This window comes from Hylobates moloch, unplaced genomic scaffold (genome assembly GCF_009828535.3).
Source record: "Hylobates moloch isolate HMO894 unplaced genomic scaffold, HMol_V3 SCAFFOLD_24, whole genome shotgun sequence".
Lineage (NCBI taxonomy): Eukaryota > Metazoa > Chordata > Mammalia > Primates > Hylobatidae > Hylobates > Hylobates moloch.
The window spans coordinates 29060746-29079677 of NW_026652299.1; positions in this window are offsets into that span (position 1 = coordinate 29060746).

Below are 18932 nucleotides of genomic sequence, written 5' to 3' on the forward strand. Positions count from 1 at the left end.
ATGGAGTTTATTATGCTGTAAAATAATAAGCCAGAAACAGAAAGATAAACTTCCAGTGTTCTCATTTATTTGTGGTATCTAAAAATTAAAACAATTGAAATCATGGAGATAGAGAGGAGAACGATGGTTACCAGAGGCTGGGAAGGGGAGGACAGGAAAGAGAAAGAAATAGCAATGGTAATGGGTAGAAAAATATAATCAGATAGAATGAATGTGATCTAGTATTTGATAGCACAACAGGGGCACTATGATCAACAATAGTTTATTGTACATTTTAAAATAGGAAAGCATAATTAAAATGTCACAACACAGAAAAGGGTAAAATGCTTGAGTTGATGGATACCCCATTTATCATGATGTGATTATTATGCATTGTACACTTGCATCAAAATATCTCATATACCCCATAAGTATATACACCTACTATGTACCCACAGAAATTAAAAATAAAAAAAAATTAAAGTAAAAATAGATTTAGGTCAATATTTTAAAATTTTGATTCTTTTGTTTTGATGTATAAATACTTTATAATTTTCACCAAAATAACTTGTGGGATGCTTATGTTTGAAAGTATAAATAGGCCGGGCGTGGTGGCTCACGCTTGTAATCCCAGCACTTTGGGAGGCCGAGGCGGGCGGATCACGAGGTCAGGAGATCGAGACCACGGTGAAACCCCGTCTCTACTAAAAATACAAAAAAGTTAGCCGGGCGTGGTGGCGGGCGCCTGTAGTCCCAGCTACTTGGAGAGGCTGAGGCAGGAGAATGGCGTGAACCCGGGAGGCGGAGCTTGCAGTGAGCCAAGATCACGCCACTGCACTCCAGCCTGGGTGACAGAGCGAGACTCCGACTCAAAAAAAAAAAAAAGAAAGTATAAATAATGTTCCAAATCTACTGGAGTAAAATTTAGAAAGGAAATACACACAGACACACGCATGTGTGCACGTATATATTCCTAGTATTGGAGAAGTTTTAAGATTCACAGTAAAGTAAAATGTGCAAAGGGAAAGACTGATAGACCTAGCTACTTAAAAATGTAATGTTTCTTAATGGTAAGTACAGGCAACAAATTAAAGACCAAAAACGGAACTAACAAAAGTAATGTATGATTCAGATATGACAGCAAAGGATTAATATTGCTAATATTTAGAATCTTTTAAAAGATCAATAAGGAAATAAAATGACATTTTTAGAAAAATGGGCTAGCATATTAATGGACAAAAGTTTAATCTATAAAAAAGACGTGAGAAGTTATTCATCCTCACCAGCAAAGAAATGCAAGTAAATGCCAAAATGCCTTGCTCTGCCTATGAGAGTAGGAAATATAAATAAGTATATACACACATGCACATGTACATACTTGTACTAATTGGCAATGATAAAAGTAATAAAAACAAAATTTCATTTGCTTCTTTTTTTTTTTTTATTAATGAACAGTTCTATTGTAAGCCTTTGTCCAGAAATGTGATCTCTGTTAGAGGATTCTAAGGAAACACTAGGAGAAATAGAGAGGATATAAACAAGAATGCTTATTGCAGCACTGTCTTAAAAAGAAAAAAATAAGGGAAACGAAATTCTGTGTCTCCGTCTCTGTCTGAAAACACACATACACATAAGATTGTTTAATCACTTAATAGTCATACAAAAATGTTATACCATCATTAAAATAACTGAATACTTTATTTCCTGACATTATGCAATGTCCATGACATATTGTTATAAGCAAAAGCTGTAATATGAATATAATTGCATCCAATTTTTATAAAAACATATGCATAGTAACAATTTTGAAAACCACAGCACATGCCTACATTAATGTTTAGTATCTCTGGACTTTGAGATTATGGGTATTTTTATTTTCTTTTTAATAATATTCTATATTTTAAGTCTTTGAAATGAAAACACATTACTTTTATAATTATTAAATAATAAATTATCGATAATTCTAATTGTTTTTCTAATTAGAAGAAACAATAAAGCTATTTCCCTAAGCTTCTACAAATATGTAATATGCCTAGTTTGAAGATTTTTTCATTTTTTTACATTTATATAATGAGTTCTATTTTTCTCTTTTTGTTCAGGCTGGCTAGAAGCTCAGAAGCTATTGTCATTTTCTAGCAAAAAGATTATTTTAGTCCTCATATTTTTATTTCTTCTCTTTTCTAATGTAATATCTTTTTACACTTCAAAACTTACAATTTTCATCATTATTCCAATTACTTTCTTTTTAATATTTTCATTATAAGTCAACTCAAATTCTACCTGAAAGGAGTCAGAATATCAGGACATAGATAAGGAATGTAATAAAAAATGATGTCCTATTTCATGTCTATTGTTTCATGATTGAGTTTCACCTTCTTTCTACCCCCTGCTACCCCCCCAAAAAAGGAAGTAGGGTTGTGTTAGACGGGAAGCTAAGAGAGAAAGCTTTTTTGTCTGATCACAGACAAGTTTAAGTATTTACTAGCAGTGCACTGGTGCTTCAGAGATTAAGTTCTCAAAAAGTGATAACATACAAAGAAATCAATAATAAAATATTCTATGAGGGAATGTAAATTCTTAAAATTTCAAAACAGTGATATTCTCTCTCCGAGTATTCCTCTTACCCCTTTTTGATAATGTCTATTTTCCTCAACCTAATCATACTATACACTTTGTATTTAAAATGTTTTGACTTAGTTTTTTTAACATACTAAAAATTCCTACAAGGTAGGCATTATTATATCTATTTTTCATGCTAAGAAAGAGAGACTAAGGCAGGTCAAGTGACTTGCCCAAGATCAAATAGCAAGTAAAATTGGCAGAACTTGGTTTTGATCTCAGTTTTCTTAAAAATTTTGACTATAGTCCTACTTGTCATCTATCAAGATGCATCAGCTGCATTGTCAGTGAGAAAGATTTAAGGATTCTAAAGTTGCTCACGCTGCATGGTTTCAGCTAAATTTCCAGTTCCTAAAGGGATTACAATGTATGTAGCATTATTAGTTCATCTTTGTAATCTAAGCTGACTTAAAATTTTAAATGGCTTGATGTAGTGCTGTACTCAAAAGTGCTTCTTTTAGCCTGCCTTCTTATATTTATATATCAGAATAAGTTTCTGTTAGAAATTTATTTTATCTTTATTCGTTGGAATTTGTTAAGATTAGTTAACAAGAAATTCATTGCTACTAAACTTCTTGGTGACATTTGCATATGTTGAGTCATTTACGAGGTCTACTTATTCTGAACATACTGATGAGGAGGTTCTCTCCAAAAATTTATTTAAGTGGAATATGGACTTTGAAGTCATGGATAACTGGGCTAATATTCTATTTCAAACAATTACTAGCTTTGTTACTGTGGACAAATTCCATGTTCTTTTCAAACCTCAGTTTCCTCATCTATGAAATAGAGCAATTCCCGCCTCTCAAGGCTGTTGTATGGAACTAATGACACAATGGAAAGGAAGCATGTAATCTAGTATTTGTCACACTGTGTGTACAGAACAAATATTAGTCTAAAAATTGAAGTAAGCTGTAGAAGCATAATAGTAATATTTTTGTCTGCATCAATTATATCTGTTCTAATGATTTATCATAGAAACTGTCTCTGCTATGGAATATGATGAGAAAGTTGATGATCCTATAGGTCAGGGTTCCACCTGGAAACAAATGTCACACTTAATATCAGCATTCAAAGAGAGTTTCATAAAGGGATTATTTACAAAAGTGTGCACAGCAGTAAGAAAAACACATAGTGGATGGTGAAGTATCTCTTGATTGCACACAGTCACTACTGTCCTAAGGTCTGAAGGGATAATAACTGCAGCTGGAAGAGACAGCTCTCCAACAGAAGCTGTAGCTCTGGTGAATCATTGAAAAATTGGTTTAACATGGAGGAAAGCAAGGATGATCACTTTCTTCATTTGTCCTGTGATCTGAATGAACCCAATTGGATGTAACATGGCAAAGATAGTTAGGTTCTGTATGTCCGTAGAAGACAACTTCGTGGACACTGAACAAGAGTGAGAAATGAGTCTTAGGAGTCAAGACTTAATATGACTTAAGCAAAAATAAGATATCATATATTAGAATTTGAAAGGAGAAAAAAAGTTGTTCACATGTCCTTCTCTGTGCAGTATTACCCATGGAAGGCTTTGAGTCAAACGAGCAAAAGATTATAAGTTAAACATTAAGTCAAATGAAAACATATGTTATTTGAAAAATTAAAGATGAATAATAATAGTGATGAGAATGAAGAAGAAAAGAGGATGGGGAGAATAGAGAATTAGAAATGTTCAGTGAATGGGCAAAAGAAGAAAGAAAAAGAAAGATCATGGCCATGGTCTCTAGAAGAACTAAAAAGGGTTAGATTTGGGGTGGAGTTTTTACTTCAAAAAAAGTTGGGGTTACTACCAACATAATTTTTGATCTACCTCTTTGAAGTGTGTCTTTCACTCAACAACCCCATTTCTAACTCCCCTCTTTCAATCTTTGAACAGTGGCTTAATAGTTTGTATCCCAATGACCTCTATGCTGATATTTTTTTTTTTGAAACAGAGTCTCACTTTGTCATCCAGATTGGAGGGCAGTGGTGCAATCTCGGCTTACTGCAGCCTTCTCCTTCTGGGTTCAAGCAATTCTCATGCCTCAGCTTCCCAAGTAGGTGGGACAACAGGCGCACACCACCATGCACAGCTAATTTTTGTATTTTTGGTTGAGATGATGTTTCACTATTTTGGCCAGGCTGGTCTTGAACTCCTGAGCTCAGGTGATCCACACTCCTCAGCCTCCCAAAATGCTGGAATTAGAGGGGTGAATCCCTGCTCCCAGCCTGATCATTCTGTTTCACATTGCACTCCTGATCTCAATACCCTGTTCATTTTTTCCATCATCTGTTAACATGCCATATAATTTGCTTCTTTGTAATAGATATTATGAACAGTCTATCAACCCATGTAAAACTAAGCTCTAAAGGGCCAAAAATGTGTTTGTTTTATTCATCCAAGTATCTTAAAAGTCGAATACAGTGCTGGGCATAGATTAGCCGTGTTGCTGTATAGCAGCACAACTCTGGCAAATTCTCTTCAACATATCTAGCCCTTTTGCAAACTGATTAGTTTATTTTCCCTGCATCAGAGTCTCCATAAGAAAGAATGATGCCCCTTCCTTGTACAGGCTTGGCATATTGTGAACTATGTGACCAGATATAAATGGATTCTTATGCTGCTTAGACATTTATGACTTAGGGTAAGACGTGAAGCATCTTTAGCCATTTGAAAAGTGTTAAGTATTAATTCTTTATTTCTCAGCCTGAGAAAGCTACCAAGTACCATGTAGGTACCAAATAAGTCACTCCAATTATTTTTTTAATTGCCTTCTACTTACATCTATGCTCCTGCTTCTAAATGGATCACAGATCCAAAGAACCATGAAATATTTTGTGCCTTAATGGAGCAAGCATCAGTACCATCCCTGGAGGCAACCTGTAACTGGAAAATTTTTCTCTCAGCATTGCAACTCTGGGGTTTGAAAACTTTGGCAAAGGATCAGACATGCAGCCCTGGGCTTAGATACTTATCCAAAATTACCTCCTGAACATTCTGAAATTTTCTAATTGCTAATTGCCAATCAAGGGCTGTTTTGTAAGGCTTGATTCCTACCTTACTCCCTCTAATGTTAGCAGACTTTTAATTTAAACCCAGAAATGAAAACTAGTCTCAATTTTGATATGAGATCAGACTTTAAAAGTTTCCACTTCATTACTTTAATGCATGTGTACACACAAAAACACACACATATGAGAAACCAGTTTGGGTAAGGGTCATAGCACCCATTTTATTAATATTAATTCCTTAGCAGATGCCAATCTTTAAATTCATGTTGGTTTTATAATATTCTTTATGTAAAATAAATAAAAAGAAGTACAATTAACATTTTTTGAAGTTATAAGTCAGAAGAAATTGAAGTTTCTGGGTCCAAGTATAAAAAGATTAACAACCACACTATGTATCAACCCAATATATAAAAAAAAACAGCATTGACTTTAAATAAACCATCCAAGAGATGGTGAACTTCCTTAAATGGCAAGAAATATATAGTTTCTCATTTCTATTCTAGACTCAAATCTTTAAATATTTTTTAAATAGCTGCTGTCTGTAGGAAAAGAGCAGTTAAACCAAGGTTTTAAACTTCCTTCAACAATCATAAATATATTTAACTAAAAGACTTGTTGTTATTATATCAAATGTGTCTTGGAATGGGTAATATTTACCTTTTCTGTATCACTACCTCAATTATTTCTATCTCCGATCAGTTATACAATGTATCTATGTTCGTGTGTGTGTGTGTGTGTGTGTGTGTGTGTGTGTGTGTGTGTGTACGCGCGTGCACAGAAGCAGCTTTGTGCAATATAATGTGTAATGTAACTACTTTTATTAGTGTTTTTAAGTGCCACACATCACTCAGATCTTCCCAGGCTCGGGGTAGTATGGAATGTTCCAGCCTTGACTACTTGGTTTCTTACCTGTGGTGGAACTAGAAACAGACAAACAAGTCAGTGTATTCAGTTTGGATTGATTAATTTTATTTATGTCAATGAAAAGATGTGGCAGACAAACCAAGGAAATTGCTAAAAAGAGAAGGATTGGAATAACTAATAGCTGCCCATAGGGATGACTAATCCGGCTGCCTCAAAGATAGCATCCCTTATCACAGGCACTGAGAGTGAGGCTAGTCTTCAGTGCATAAGTCTAGTACTGTACAAATAAGTCAGTTAAATGGTTCCTTTACTAACACAGACTCCATCTCCACCTGCTCCCTGGTCACCTCTCTTTCTGGTCATTAGCAGATAGAAAAATGTTAGATCCTGGGCCTGTTTATCTAACCTTTTGGTTTGGAGGCCAGGAAATCAACAAAGATGAGAGAAGACAATGTCATTTAGGGCAGTTTTCATGTCTAGTCTTCTTTCCTGCTGAAAGATTTAGATAAGATGGGGATTAAATATAACTCATGCCCTTTAGATGGTGGCACTTTCATCTACAAGAGCATTTGAAAATTTAATGCTAACAAATGCTAAAAACAGGCATTTCCGTTCACAGCATGACAGGAAGCATCATTATGTTATGGTTTATTGGGGAAAGGGAACCTTTTGGTAGATAAAAGAGAAGGGTTCTCCTAACCTCTTCCTACAATGTTGTTAGGTGTTATTTTAGTTTATATATTGTAATAATAGCTATAATCTCGTTAAAATTTCTGTTTTCAAGATATAAAATCAATGATGTTTTACAAAAGTTTAATAGTGGCATTTATTAAAAGGATCATAGGTTATCTTATGGAACCTGAAGGTACGATATGATGCCAGGGTTGCTCCAGAATTCTTCATGGCTCTTTGTTTCTCATGGTCCAGACACTGTACAATTTTTGTGAGAGGACCTTCCCTGAAAACTGTTCTGGAATTAATACATAAAGAGGTCCACAGCCAGGTGTGGTGGCTCACACCTGTAATCCCAGCACTTTGGGAGGCCTAGGTGGCTGGATCACTTGAGGTCAGGAGTTCAAGACCAGCCTGACCAACATGGAGAAACCCTGTCTCTACTAGAAATACAAAATTAGCTGGGTGTGGTGGTGCATGCCTGTAATCCCGGCTACTCGGGAGGCTGAGGCAGGAGAATCACTTGAACGTGGGAGGCCAAGCTTGCAGTGAGCTGAGATTGTGCCATTACACTCCAGTCTGGGTAGCAAGAGTGAAATTCCATCTCAAAAAAAAAAAAAAAAAAGATGTCCTCCCCTGCACATATGCCCACTCAGTTGTCTATCATGCCATCTATGTTGTTTTCTACACAATGCTTAGTAATATCAGTGCATGCTTGCTTACCATCATCTGCCTCAGTGGCTCCTAAGATAACAAAAATCTTACAAGCAAAAGGGCTCTTTCTTGCTCAAAATTGTTTCTGTAGCAGCCAAAAATGTGTCTTGTGCATAATGTATACTCATAAATATCTGTTGAGTGATTAACAATAACTGAAACCAAAACTGAAAAAAAAATTGAATGTTAGCAACTATCTCTTAGTTTACCTTGAAAGTTGCTCTTTCTTGTACTCTTGTGTCTTCCTTACTCTCTTAATGTTTTCTCACTTTCACTTTGGCAGCTAATATTTAGCATTCTTCTTTTCCCCTTGACCTCATTCACGTGATCTCTTGTCTTTTTTTATATATATATACATGTCGACAGTATTTATTGCTCTTTGCAAGTGAGTTTTCTCTACTTTCTCCATGTCGTGGTAGAAAACAGCTTTCCTCATAGAATCCTAGTTCATAACTTCTCCAGAAAGAATGTAGACTAAATTGGGCTCTATAGGTCTTTATTATAAATTTCTGAAAGAGAAATTTTGATAGACCCAGCTCGATATTCCACATTTGATCAAATCTCATGTGTTCAGAAATGCTGTATAAGATACAACAGAAGCTGCTGAGCATTTCCAATGCTGAGAGGTGAAGAATCTCACAAAGAAGCTACTGTGAGTTCAAGAGGCAATTCGAAACAGTGCCTGGTACATGAATGGATTTCATCCTAATTTTGCAGAAGAAAAACCTAAGACTTAAAAGCTAGCTAAAGATGAAGCAAGTTGCAGAAACCATTAGTCATCAAGTGCCAGAGACAATTTCTAAAGTCAGGATGTTTGATTCAAGACATCTACACTTAATCATCTTGGTCTAATTATGTTATTAAACTATCCACAGGAAATTGAAAACCTTGTGAATATGATAAGCTACCCTTCTCTTGGTTAGTTATGTTATGTGACAAAGGTGAAAGGATTTTACAAATGCGATTAAAATACTTAATCATTTGACTTTGAAGTAATCAAAGAAAGATCCTGAGTGGGCCTGACCTGGTCCTAATCAGAGGAACACTGAAATAAGGTCCTAGAAGCCTAAGAAAATTTACAGCTGTCTTTAAAGAAACTACCCTATGATTTTTACAGTCATGAGGAATCGAATCTGCCGAAAATGATGCGATCTTAAAAATGGGCCCTACACTTCAGATGAGACCACAGCCCAGGCTGATAGCTTGATGTGAGACCCTGAGTAGAGGATTTGGATAAACTGTGTCCAGATTCCTGAGCCACAGAAACTGTGAGATAATGAACATTTGTAGTTTTAAACTACTAATCTGTGATAATTTGTTATGCAGCAATAAACAATGAATAAATATTAAGTAAAGATAATGCAATCATTAGGAAAATTACACAGATGCAAAGTTCTTTTTTTCTCTTTCTTTTTCCTTCTTTCTTTCTTTCTCTCTTTCTTCCTTCCTTCCTTCCTTCCTTCCTTTCTTTCTATTTTATTGTGGTAAGAACACCACATGAATTCTACCTTCTGATATATTTATTTTAACTACGGCATTTTGAGCATGTCTTTTCTACTCTTTGAGCTTAATTTTTCTTACCTACAAAAATGAAAGACTTGGGCTTAATTTGTTTTTGTTTCTTTTTCCAGCTATCTGCTTGCAACATGATATATCTGATAAGAGAAGCTTCAAATATTGAATATTGGGGAAAGATGGAACTGTAAAAAGCATTTTCTTCCAATATCCTAAAACTCACAAGGATATGCCTTTTCTCCTCCTCAGAGCTGCCTTTGCTTTGCTGCTTCTATTTATATGCCCCACCTTAAAACAAATCTCCACAAATTCATTGAGTAAATGGTTAATGCTGGGTTGGAAGGCCCCATCATGAGGCTTTACAACTAGGCCAGAGATGCAGTACTTCCCTTTGGGTAAGGTAACTGTTTCTATTAATAACCTAAAAGAGCCCATTATAGAAGTCAAACTAGAATCAATTAAAATGAATAATATACTCAAAACACCTGGGGAGAATGATCCTAATTGCAAGAACAGTAAACTTGAGAATAAAATACCATGAGAACTCATTTTCAATTAAATTATATTGAATGGGGTTCAAACACAGAATGTTTGTATAATTACTAACTAAATTACTATTATCTTAATGTTGAGATTAAATATTCTCTCCTCGCCTTTGATTTCCCTCTTTTCCTGGATTCTGCTGCATACTGAAGCACCAACTGCTAACAAGGGCATTTGGTAGTAAGACTTACATCAGAAAAAGAGGATGTTACTCTCTTAACATGATTATGCCATAAGGAGATAAATACTGACAGTGCAAAAGGTCTGATTTACTGGTGGAAACCACACCTACAGTAAAGCAACATATTCCTATTTAAATTTTAGTGATATTATTCTGATTGCAGTGTAAAGATTAACAATGAGCAGTGGAAAGGCCTAAAGGGAGATCAGTTAAGAGAATTTTAAAAAGGCCTTAATGAAGATGATGGTGAAATAAACTGAATTAAAACAATAGCACTGGGGGTGGAGAAAAGCATATAAATCAAAAGGCACTAGAGAGATCAAAATGACAGGATTTGCGATTGATTAGCAAAGGGGGATAATAGAGAGGAAAAAAAATCAAGGTGATACTTAGATTTCTGTCTTGAAAAAAAGAAAACAAAGACAAAACACCTCAGGAAGGGAGGTGGAGAGTTGACCTGTATTTTTTAATTTATTTTGGAATTTGATTGCTTGTGGAACTTCTCAAATTAAGCTACTAAAGAATTAAAGTCTGCATCTAAAACTCAGGAGGTAGGTCTGAGTGGAAGGATATTTGAAAAGCATCAGCACTATCGCAAGGACAAAAAACCAAACACCGCATGTTCTCACTCATAGGTGAGAATTGAACAATGAGAACACATGGACACAAGGAAGGGGAACATCACACACCGGGGCCTGGTGTGGGGTGGGGGAGGGGGGAGGGATAGCATTAGGAGATATACCTAATGTTAAGTGATGAGTTGATGGGTGCAGCACACCAACATGGCACATGTATACATATGTAACTAACGTGCACGTTGCGCACATGTACCCTAAAATTTAAGTATAATAATAAAAAAAATTAAGGAAGTTGGTTCAGTTCCCCAGTGAGAATGGGTTATTAGAACAGTGCCTTTTCAAGAGAAGGGAGAGATTCAAGGAGAAAGAAAGTGTTGACAGTTTCAAGTACTGCTGAGGGATTTAGAAGAGTGAGAACATTATTGCACTTGGCATTAGGTTTTTGTGCAGGTTTCACAGTTATGTTGCTATAATAAATAAGCATTATTTTCCATCACTGCCTCTTAAATTTACATGGCAGAGCTGTCTACTTCTGATCAAATTTGTTGTCTCTTCTTTGTGGTTATAACTAGATAACATTCTCAAGTGTCCCTTCTAGTTAGCTGAAGTTATGTGACTGAGTTCTGACAAAAATAAAACAAAGTTTTAGTCAAAATTTGCAAAAACTGTTTATTTATGACTTTGTGGTGTAAAGGAATCCCTCTGCCATCACATTCATTTCAACAGAGGTTCAAAGATGATTGAAAGGAAAGTGAGGTTGATATTTTAGCTCAGGTCACTATAGCAAACACCATATACTGCATGACTTAAAGAAAAGACATTTATTTCTCAAAGTCTGGAGACTGGAAAAGCCAAGATCAAGGATGCAAAAGATCTGGTACATGATGAGGGCTCTCTTCTGGATTCCCACACAGCTGCTGTTGCCTGGGTGCTCACATGGCCTTGCCCATGAGCAGGCACATGGATAGAGAAAAGGCAGCAAGCTCTCAGGTGTTCCCATCATGAGCACTGTACCCTTATGACTTAATTACCTCCCAAAGACTCCAGCTCATCTAACACATCACAGTGGAGTTAGGGTTTTAACAAATGAATTTTGGGAGGACACAAATACTTCATAGTGTAGAGTAAAAAGAATAAAACAGTGAGGCAATTTCTGAATGGCAAGCATGCTATTAGTGTGGAATTCGGAAGCCACCTGGCACCTGTTCTCAAACTCCCAGCCTTCACAAGGTAAGAAATAAGTTTCTGTTATTATGAGCCGCTCAGTTTAGGGTACTTTGTTATAGAAGGAGAACAAGGTGGTAAGGTGGTATAGAGATTCCGATGTTACCTCAGGATTTTCCATACCACCTTCTTCTCTTTCAGTCTACACAACTTATTTTTGAGGAAATTCATTCACCTGTATACTATTAATTGTTATATGTACAGTAGCCTCCACTTTTCCTTGAGGAATACATTCCAAAACCCCAGCAGATGCCTGAAACCACAAATAATACGAAACTTAATTAGGCTAAATTGGAAAATGTTTCTGTTTATTTTTTCCACTCACAAATTTAGTGCCTTTTTCATCTTAATTAAGCACTCATCACACAGTGAGACTATGGCTTCTGCAGTTTGAGGGGAAATGGCAACACAAGCAAGAATTTCTTTTTCCTTTTTCACAACTTCACAGATAGAAGATTTGTTCTCACCTTGGATCTTAGCAATCTTTGTATGTGTTCTTTGTTCCTAACTAGGTGGAGAACTTTCACTTTTTCACTTACAAGAAGCACTTTATGGCTTTTCTTTGGCATCTCCACATTGCCAGCACCACCATCATTGCACTTTGAGGCCATTGTTAAGTAAAATAAGGGTGACTTGGTCACAAGGACTGCACAACAGTGGATCTGATAACCAAGAGAGCTACTAAGTCACTAATGGGCAGATAGTGTCTATAGCATGGATACACTGGACAAAGGGACAATTTACATCTTGGGCACAAGATTTCATCACCCTTCTCAAATTCATTATTTCTGAAATTTTCCATTTAATATTTTTGGACTGAGGTTGACTCCAAGTAACTGAAACCTTACAAAGTGAAACCTTAGATATGGTGGAACTACTGTACAATGATAGAATCTAAATCTAAACTCACATTGCCCTACTGAACTTCAGATAAATGTATGGAAACGCTTACTGCACATCACTATTTAGAACTTCCTGAGATATATCAAAAATATGCTAAAAAAACTTATAACCCTTCACTACTATCATCATCACACACACATGCAACCACACTACTGTTCTTTCTATTGTGTATTCTCCAAGGAAACCACATCACTATTTCTTATTGAAGGCAAAACAATTATAACTTTGGCATAACTTTTATTTAATCCCTTGAAATGGAACAGCTATTCCATTCCAAGTCATGCTAGTATTATTATCTAAATATTTTTTGTACACACCCACTCTCTCCACCCCTATTCTGACCTCAGACTTACTATTCTGTGGTCTATAGAGCTGTGACTCAAGGCTATCAGTGGATCTAATTTTTATTCAGATAGTGCTAAGTTCACTGTGGTCCTCTGGAAGTCTGTGGTGGTCTCTGACAATATCTCAGAGCCTGGCCATACTACTCGAATTGCAGTCAGATTTGATGAGGCTCTCATATAAGCAAGGTGGGCTGAAGGACAGAGGCCAATTGGAACTGATAAATGCCCTTAGGAACCTGGTGCCAAGAGATTCTTAATGAAGTGTTTTGGGATGAGGAAATGTTTGATAACCATAACATCATAATTAGTGATCTCAAAATGGAAGAAAACAATGAATATAAACATTTGCTGATGGCAATAAATAAATGGAGAAGTGTTGGACATGCTATTATGAGTCTAATATTTATAAAAGATTTACATGATTAGGCAAAATTTTAGAAAGTGATTTAACTCTCCAATTTGCAATGGAATACATTTCTGAGAGGCAGGCTAGACAGTAACAGGATGTAATGCAAATCTCTAAGGCAAGACATTTAAAAGAATAAATGAATTATTTAATTTGATATTTCCCCACTAATTATCACACTATTTATTTTTATTTTTTTCAGAACAATTGATGAAAATAATGGTGGCTCAAAAAGTTGAATTAAAGTCATAGTTACTTTATGGTAAAAATGGTACTATGTTTTGATAGCTTAATTAGTGCTCTAGTATTATCTCAAATAATAACTAATCTGGAGAAGCCAATGCAGAAAAACCAACAGCACAATATTTATCATCATTTTCCTCATATTTGTATTGCCTTTTATATAGAGCACTGTACTTCATACTGTACGTTTTGTGTTTCAGAGATAAAATCCATTTTCCTGGACTTCTAAGGTAAAATGAATTTTCTGGTTATCAGGAGAGAAATATAGGAATGTAATAGACAGAATAATGTTTTCCCTTCACCAAAGATGACCATGTCTTAATCCTCAGAACCTGTGAACATGTTAAGTCACATAGAAAATGGGACTTCGCAGATTTGAGTAAGGTTACAGACCTTGAAACAGTAAGATTATCCTGGATGCTCCAAGTGGGCCCATTAAAATCACATGGGCCCATGAAAGAAGACATATTCCTCAGGTTGCAGACACAGCAGAAGGGGAGTGGGAGAAGGATTTAGCTCACCTTTCCTGGGGGCCACAAACCCAAAAAATGTGGGTGGCCTCTAGAAATAGTACAACCACGAGGTGATAGCCAGCTCTGAAAGGAAGTTAAATTCTGCCAACAACCTGAAAAAAACCAGGAAGCAGATTCTCTTCCAGTCTGCAGTAAGGAAGGCAGCTCTGTGTATGCCTTCATTTCAGCCTGGGGAGGAGGAAGATGAGCCAAGCTGTGTGTGCACTGCTGATCCACAGAAATGTGAGATAATAAATAGGTTCTACATTTCATCACTAAGTCGTGGCAATTTGTTATTACAATGATATGCAACAAATACATTGAACCAACTAAAGGTGTTGATTAATGGAAATTTGTATTAGTCTGTTTTCATGCTGCTAACAAAGACATACCAGAGACCGGGTAATTTATACAGGAAAAAGGCTTAATGGACTTACAGTTCCACATGGTTGAGGAGGCCTCACAATCATGGCAGAAGGCAAAGAAGAGCAAGACTCATCTTTTATGGATGGCAGCAGGCAAAAAAAGAGCTTGTGCAGGGAAACTCCCCCTTGTCAAACCTTCAGATCTCATAAGATTTATTCACTATCATGAGAACAGGATGGAAAAGACCTGCCCCTATGATTCAATTACCTCCCACTGGGTTCCTCCCACAACAGGTGGGAATTTAAGATGAGATTTGGGTGGGGACAGAGCCAAACCATATCATTCCACCCTGACCACTCCCAAATTTCATGTCCCCAGATTTCAAAACAAATCATGCCATCCCGATAGTCCCACCAAGTCTTAACTCATTCCAGCATTAACTTAGAAGTCCAACTCCAAAGTCTCATCTGAGACAAGGCAAGTCACTTCTTCTTATGAGCCTATAAAATCAAAAGCAAATTACTTCCTGGATACAATGGGGGTACAGACATTGGGTAAATACAGCCATTTCAAGTTAGAAAAATTGGCCAAAACAAAGGGGCTACAGACCCCATGCAAGTCCAAAATCTAACAGGGCAGTCAAATCTTAAAGCTCCAAAATGATCTCCTTTGACTCCAGTTCTCACATCCAGGTCACACTGATGCAAGAGGTGGGTTCTTGGGCAGCTCCACCCTTATGGCTTTGCAGGATACAGCCTCTCTCCTGTCTGCTTTCACGGGCTGATGGTGAGGGTCTGTGGCTTTTTTAGATGCACATTGCAAGCTGTCAGTGGATCTAGTATTCTGGGGTCTGAAGGACAGTGCCCTTCTTCTTACAGCTCTGCTTGGTGGCACCCCAGTAGGGACCCTGTATGGGGGCTCTGGCCCCACCTTTCCCTTTCTCATTGCCCTAGCAGAGGTATTCCATGAGAGCCCCACCCTTGAAGCAAACTGCTGCCTGGACATCCAGGCATTTCCACACATTCTCTGAAATCCAGGCTGAGGTTCCCAAACTCCAGTTCTTGACTTCTGTGCACTGGCAGGCTCAACACCATGTAGAAACTGCCAAGGTTTGAGACTTGCATCCCCTGAAGGCATGGCCAGGATCTATATTGTCCCCTTTCAGCCATGGCTGGAGCAGCTGGGACATAGGGCAAGTCCCTAGGCTGTACACAGCACAGGGAGCCTCGGCCCAGCCCACAAAACCACTTTTTCCTCCTAAGCATCCAGGCCTGTGATGAGAGGGGCTGCCATGAAGACCTCTGACATGCCCTGGAGACATTTTCACCATTGTCTTGGGAATTAATATTTGGCTCCTTGTTACTTATGCAAATTGCTATAGCCAGCTTGAATTTCTCCCCAGAAAATGGGATTTTATTTTCTATTGTCAGCCTGCAAATTTTCCAAACTTTTATGCTCTGCTTCCCTTGTAAAACTGAATGCCTTTAACAGCACCCAAGTCACATCTTGAATGCTTTGCTGCTTCGAAATTTCTTCCACCAGATACTCTAAATCACCTCTCTCAAGTTCAAATTTTGCAGATCGCTAGGGAAGGAGCAAAATGCTGCCAGTCTCTTTGCTAAATCATAACTAGAGTCACCTTTGATCCAATTCCCAACAAGTTTCTTATTTCTATCTGAGACCACCTTGTCCTGGACTTTATTATCCATATTACTACCAGCATATTGGGCAAAGCCATTCAACAAGTCTCTAGGGAGTTCCAAACTTGCCCACATTTTCCTGTCTTCTTATGAGCCCTCCAAACTGTTCCAACTTCTGCCTGTTATCCAGTTCCAAAATTGCTTCCACATTTTCAGGTATCTTTTCAGCAGCACCCCTGGTACCAATTTACTGTATTAGTCTGTTTTCACAATGCTAATAAAGACATACCAGAGACTGGGTAATGTATACAGGAAAAAGGTTTAATGGACTTACAGTTCCACATGGCTGGGGAGGCCTCACAATCATAGTGGAAGGCAAGAGGAGCTAGTCACATCTTACATGGATGGCAGCAGGCAAAAAAAAAAAAAAAAGACCTCATGCAGGGAAACTACCCCTTATAAAACAGTCAGATCTCATAATATTTATTCGCTGTCATGAGAACAGCATGGGAAAGACCTGCCCCCATGATTCCATTACCTCCCACCAAGTTCTTCCCACAACAGGTGGGAATTTAAGATGAGATTTTGGTGGGGACACAGCCAAACCATATCAATACTTGAATGTACAAATGCCACTTATTCATTTAGTTATAGGCTAGAACCCTATAGAGGCTAAAAAGAATGTAGAACCATTGGTTGTTTCCCTTAAAATGAGATATTACTCAAAGTTGTTCCTGTGCAATTTTCTGTTCTATCATTTATAAATGTTCATCAAATACTTTTTTAAAAAGTAGATAATTTTAATAACAAAAGTAGTATGTGCCTTGAAAAAGATGCAATACAGAAGTTTGCACATTTAAAGTCAAAGTTGTTCCATCATCTGTACTTCTAATATATTGAGTAAGTAGTGATAATTTATCCCAGATATGCTTCTGTATATTTATCTTCCTAGTTTTTTTATTCATTTTTAGTAGATAATACACCATAATAGTTAAATACTCAGACAAATATATGAGAAAATCTGTTCCATGTCTGTCCCTATGAAACCAGGTCTTCCCTACCCAAAATGGATAATCACAGTTTTGTATTTCTGTATTCATCTAAAGATTTTAATGTATCTACAAATACTAATATATATTTGTTTTTATACTTTTTACTTATTTTTAAGATGCTATGCACCTCATTCTGCACTTTGCTTTTTTATAACTTAAAAACATATTTTGAAAATTTTTCGTATCATTACATAAAGCTCCTAATTCAAGCAACATGATTGCATAATGACTACATTAAGAAGAAATTCTGGGCACAGGGCAAATTACAAATGTACATAAACATACTCCCTTTCACTAGTAACTATTTCATCTAGAAAATGGGTAGAGGAAGTAGGAAAGAGCTATCATATAAAACAGTTCCAATAAAACCCACAAGAATAATGTAGACACTAAACAGTGTAGAAAATATTGGTAGAAGAAGGTCACTTTCAAATAGGAAGTTTTTATGTGTGTTCACAATTGAAACAAGTAGTTTATGGTGGCTAGGGCCGGACCAGCCTAGAGATGGCCAGACTATCTCTAGGGAGATGGCAAGGGCTGGACCAACCTCATGGTCAGAAAGTGTAGCATTATGGGGAAAAAAGCAAATATAAAAATGGCCACATAAGGTAATAAAGATTGGCATATGAAGGTGTTTGAAGGTATTGGCTCCTTCATGATTGCCCTATGAAGGGAACTGAAGTGAAAACAGACCCAGTGTCAAATTCTGGCTCTCCCACCTGTGGCCTTATTACTGGGTCACCTAGGAGAGGAAGGAGTTTATGTTTGAAATAATCAGTGAAAGCCTTTCTGGAAAGATGCCTAGTAGGGAATTAAATGGGGTGTGATGATGTAAGTTATGCAAGTCCCATGTGCTAAAGACTGAATGTTTGCATCTCCATAAAATTCATATGTTGAAGCCCTAACTCCCAATGCGATGGTGTTTGGAGGTGGAGCCTTTGGGAGGTGATTACATTTAGATGAAGTCATGAGAGGAGGGCCGTCATGATGGGATTAGCACCACTATAAGATGAGACAGGAAGACCAGAGCTCTCATTCTGCCTGTACCATGTGAAGGCACAGTAAGAAGAGTAGCATCTGCAAGCCAGAGAGTGAGCCCTCGCCAGGGATCAAATCAGACAGCATCTTCCCGTTGGATGGCCCAGCCTCCAGAACTGTGAGAAATAAATGTGTTATTTAAGCTACTCCGTCCGTGGTATTTTGTTATAGCAGCCCCCACTGCAAATGTGATGACATGGAATAAAAAGGTAGGTATGGCTGGGGTATAGGGAGCAGGAAGTAGAGTGAAATGAGGGGAGACTGGGGAAGAGAAGAGCCACAACTCATGCGGATTGTGTTCACCAGGATAAGGGGTGTGTATTTAAGAATACAGGACATGCGGCCGGACGCGGTGGCTCACGCCTGTAATCCCAGCACTTTGGGAGCATGTCTCTACTAAAGATACAAAAATTAGCCAGGCATGGTGGTGCGCATCTGTAATCCCAGCTACTTGGGAGGCTGAGGCAGGAGAATTGCTTGAACTCAGGAGGCGGAGATTGCAGTGAGCAGAGATCACGCCATTGCACTCCAGCCTGGGCAACAGG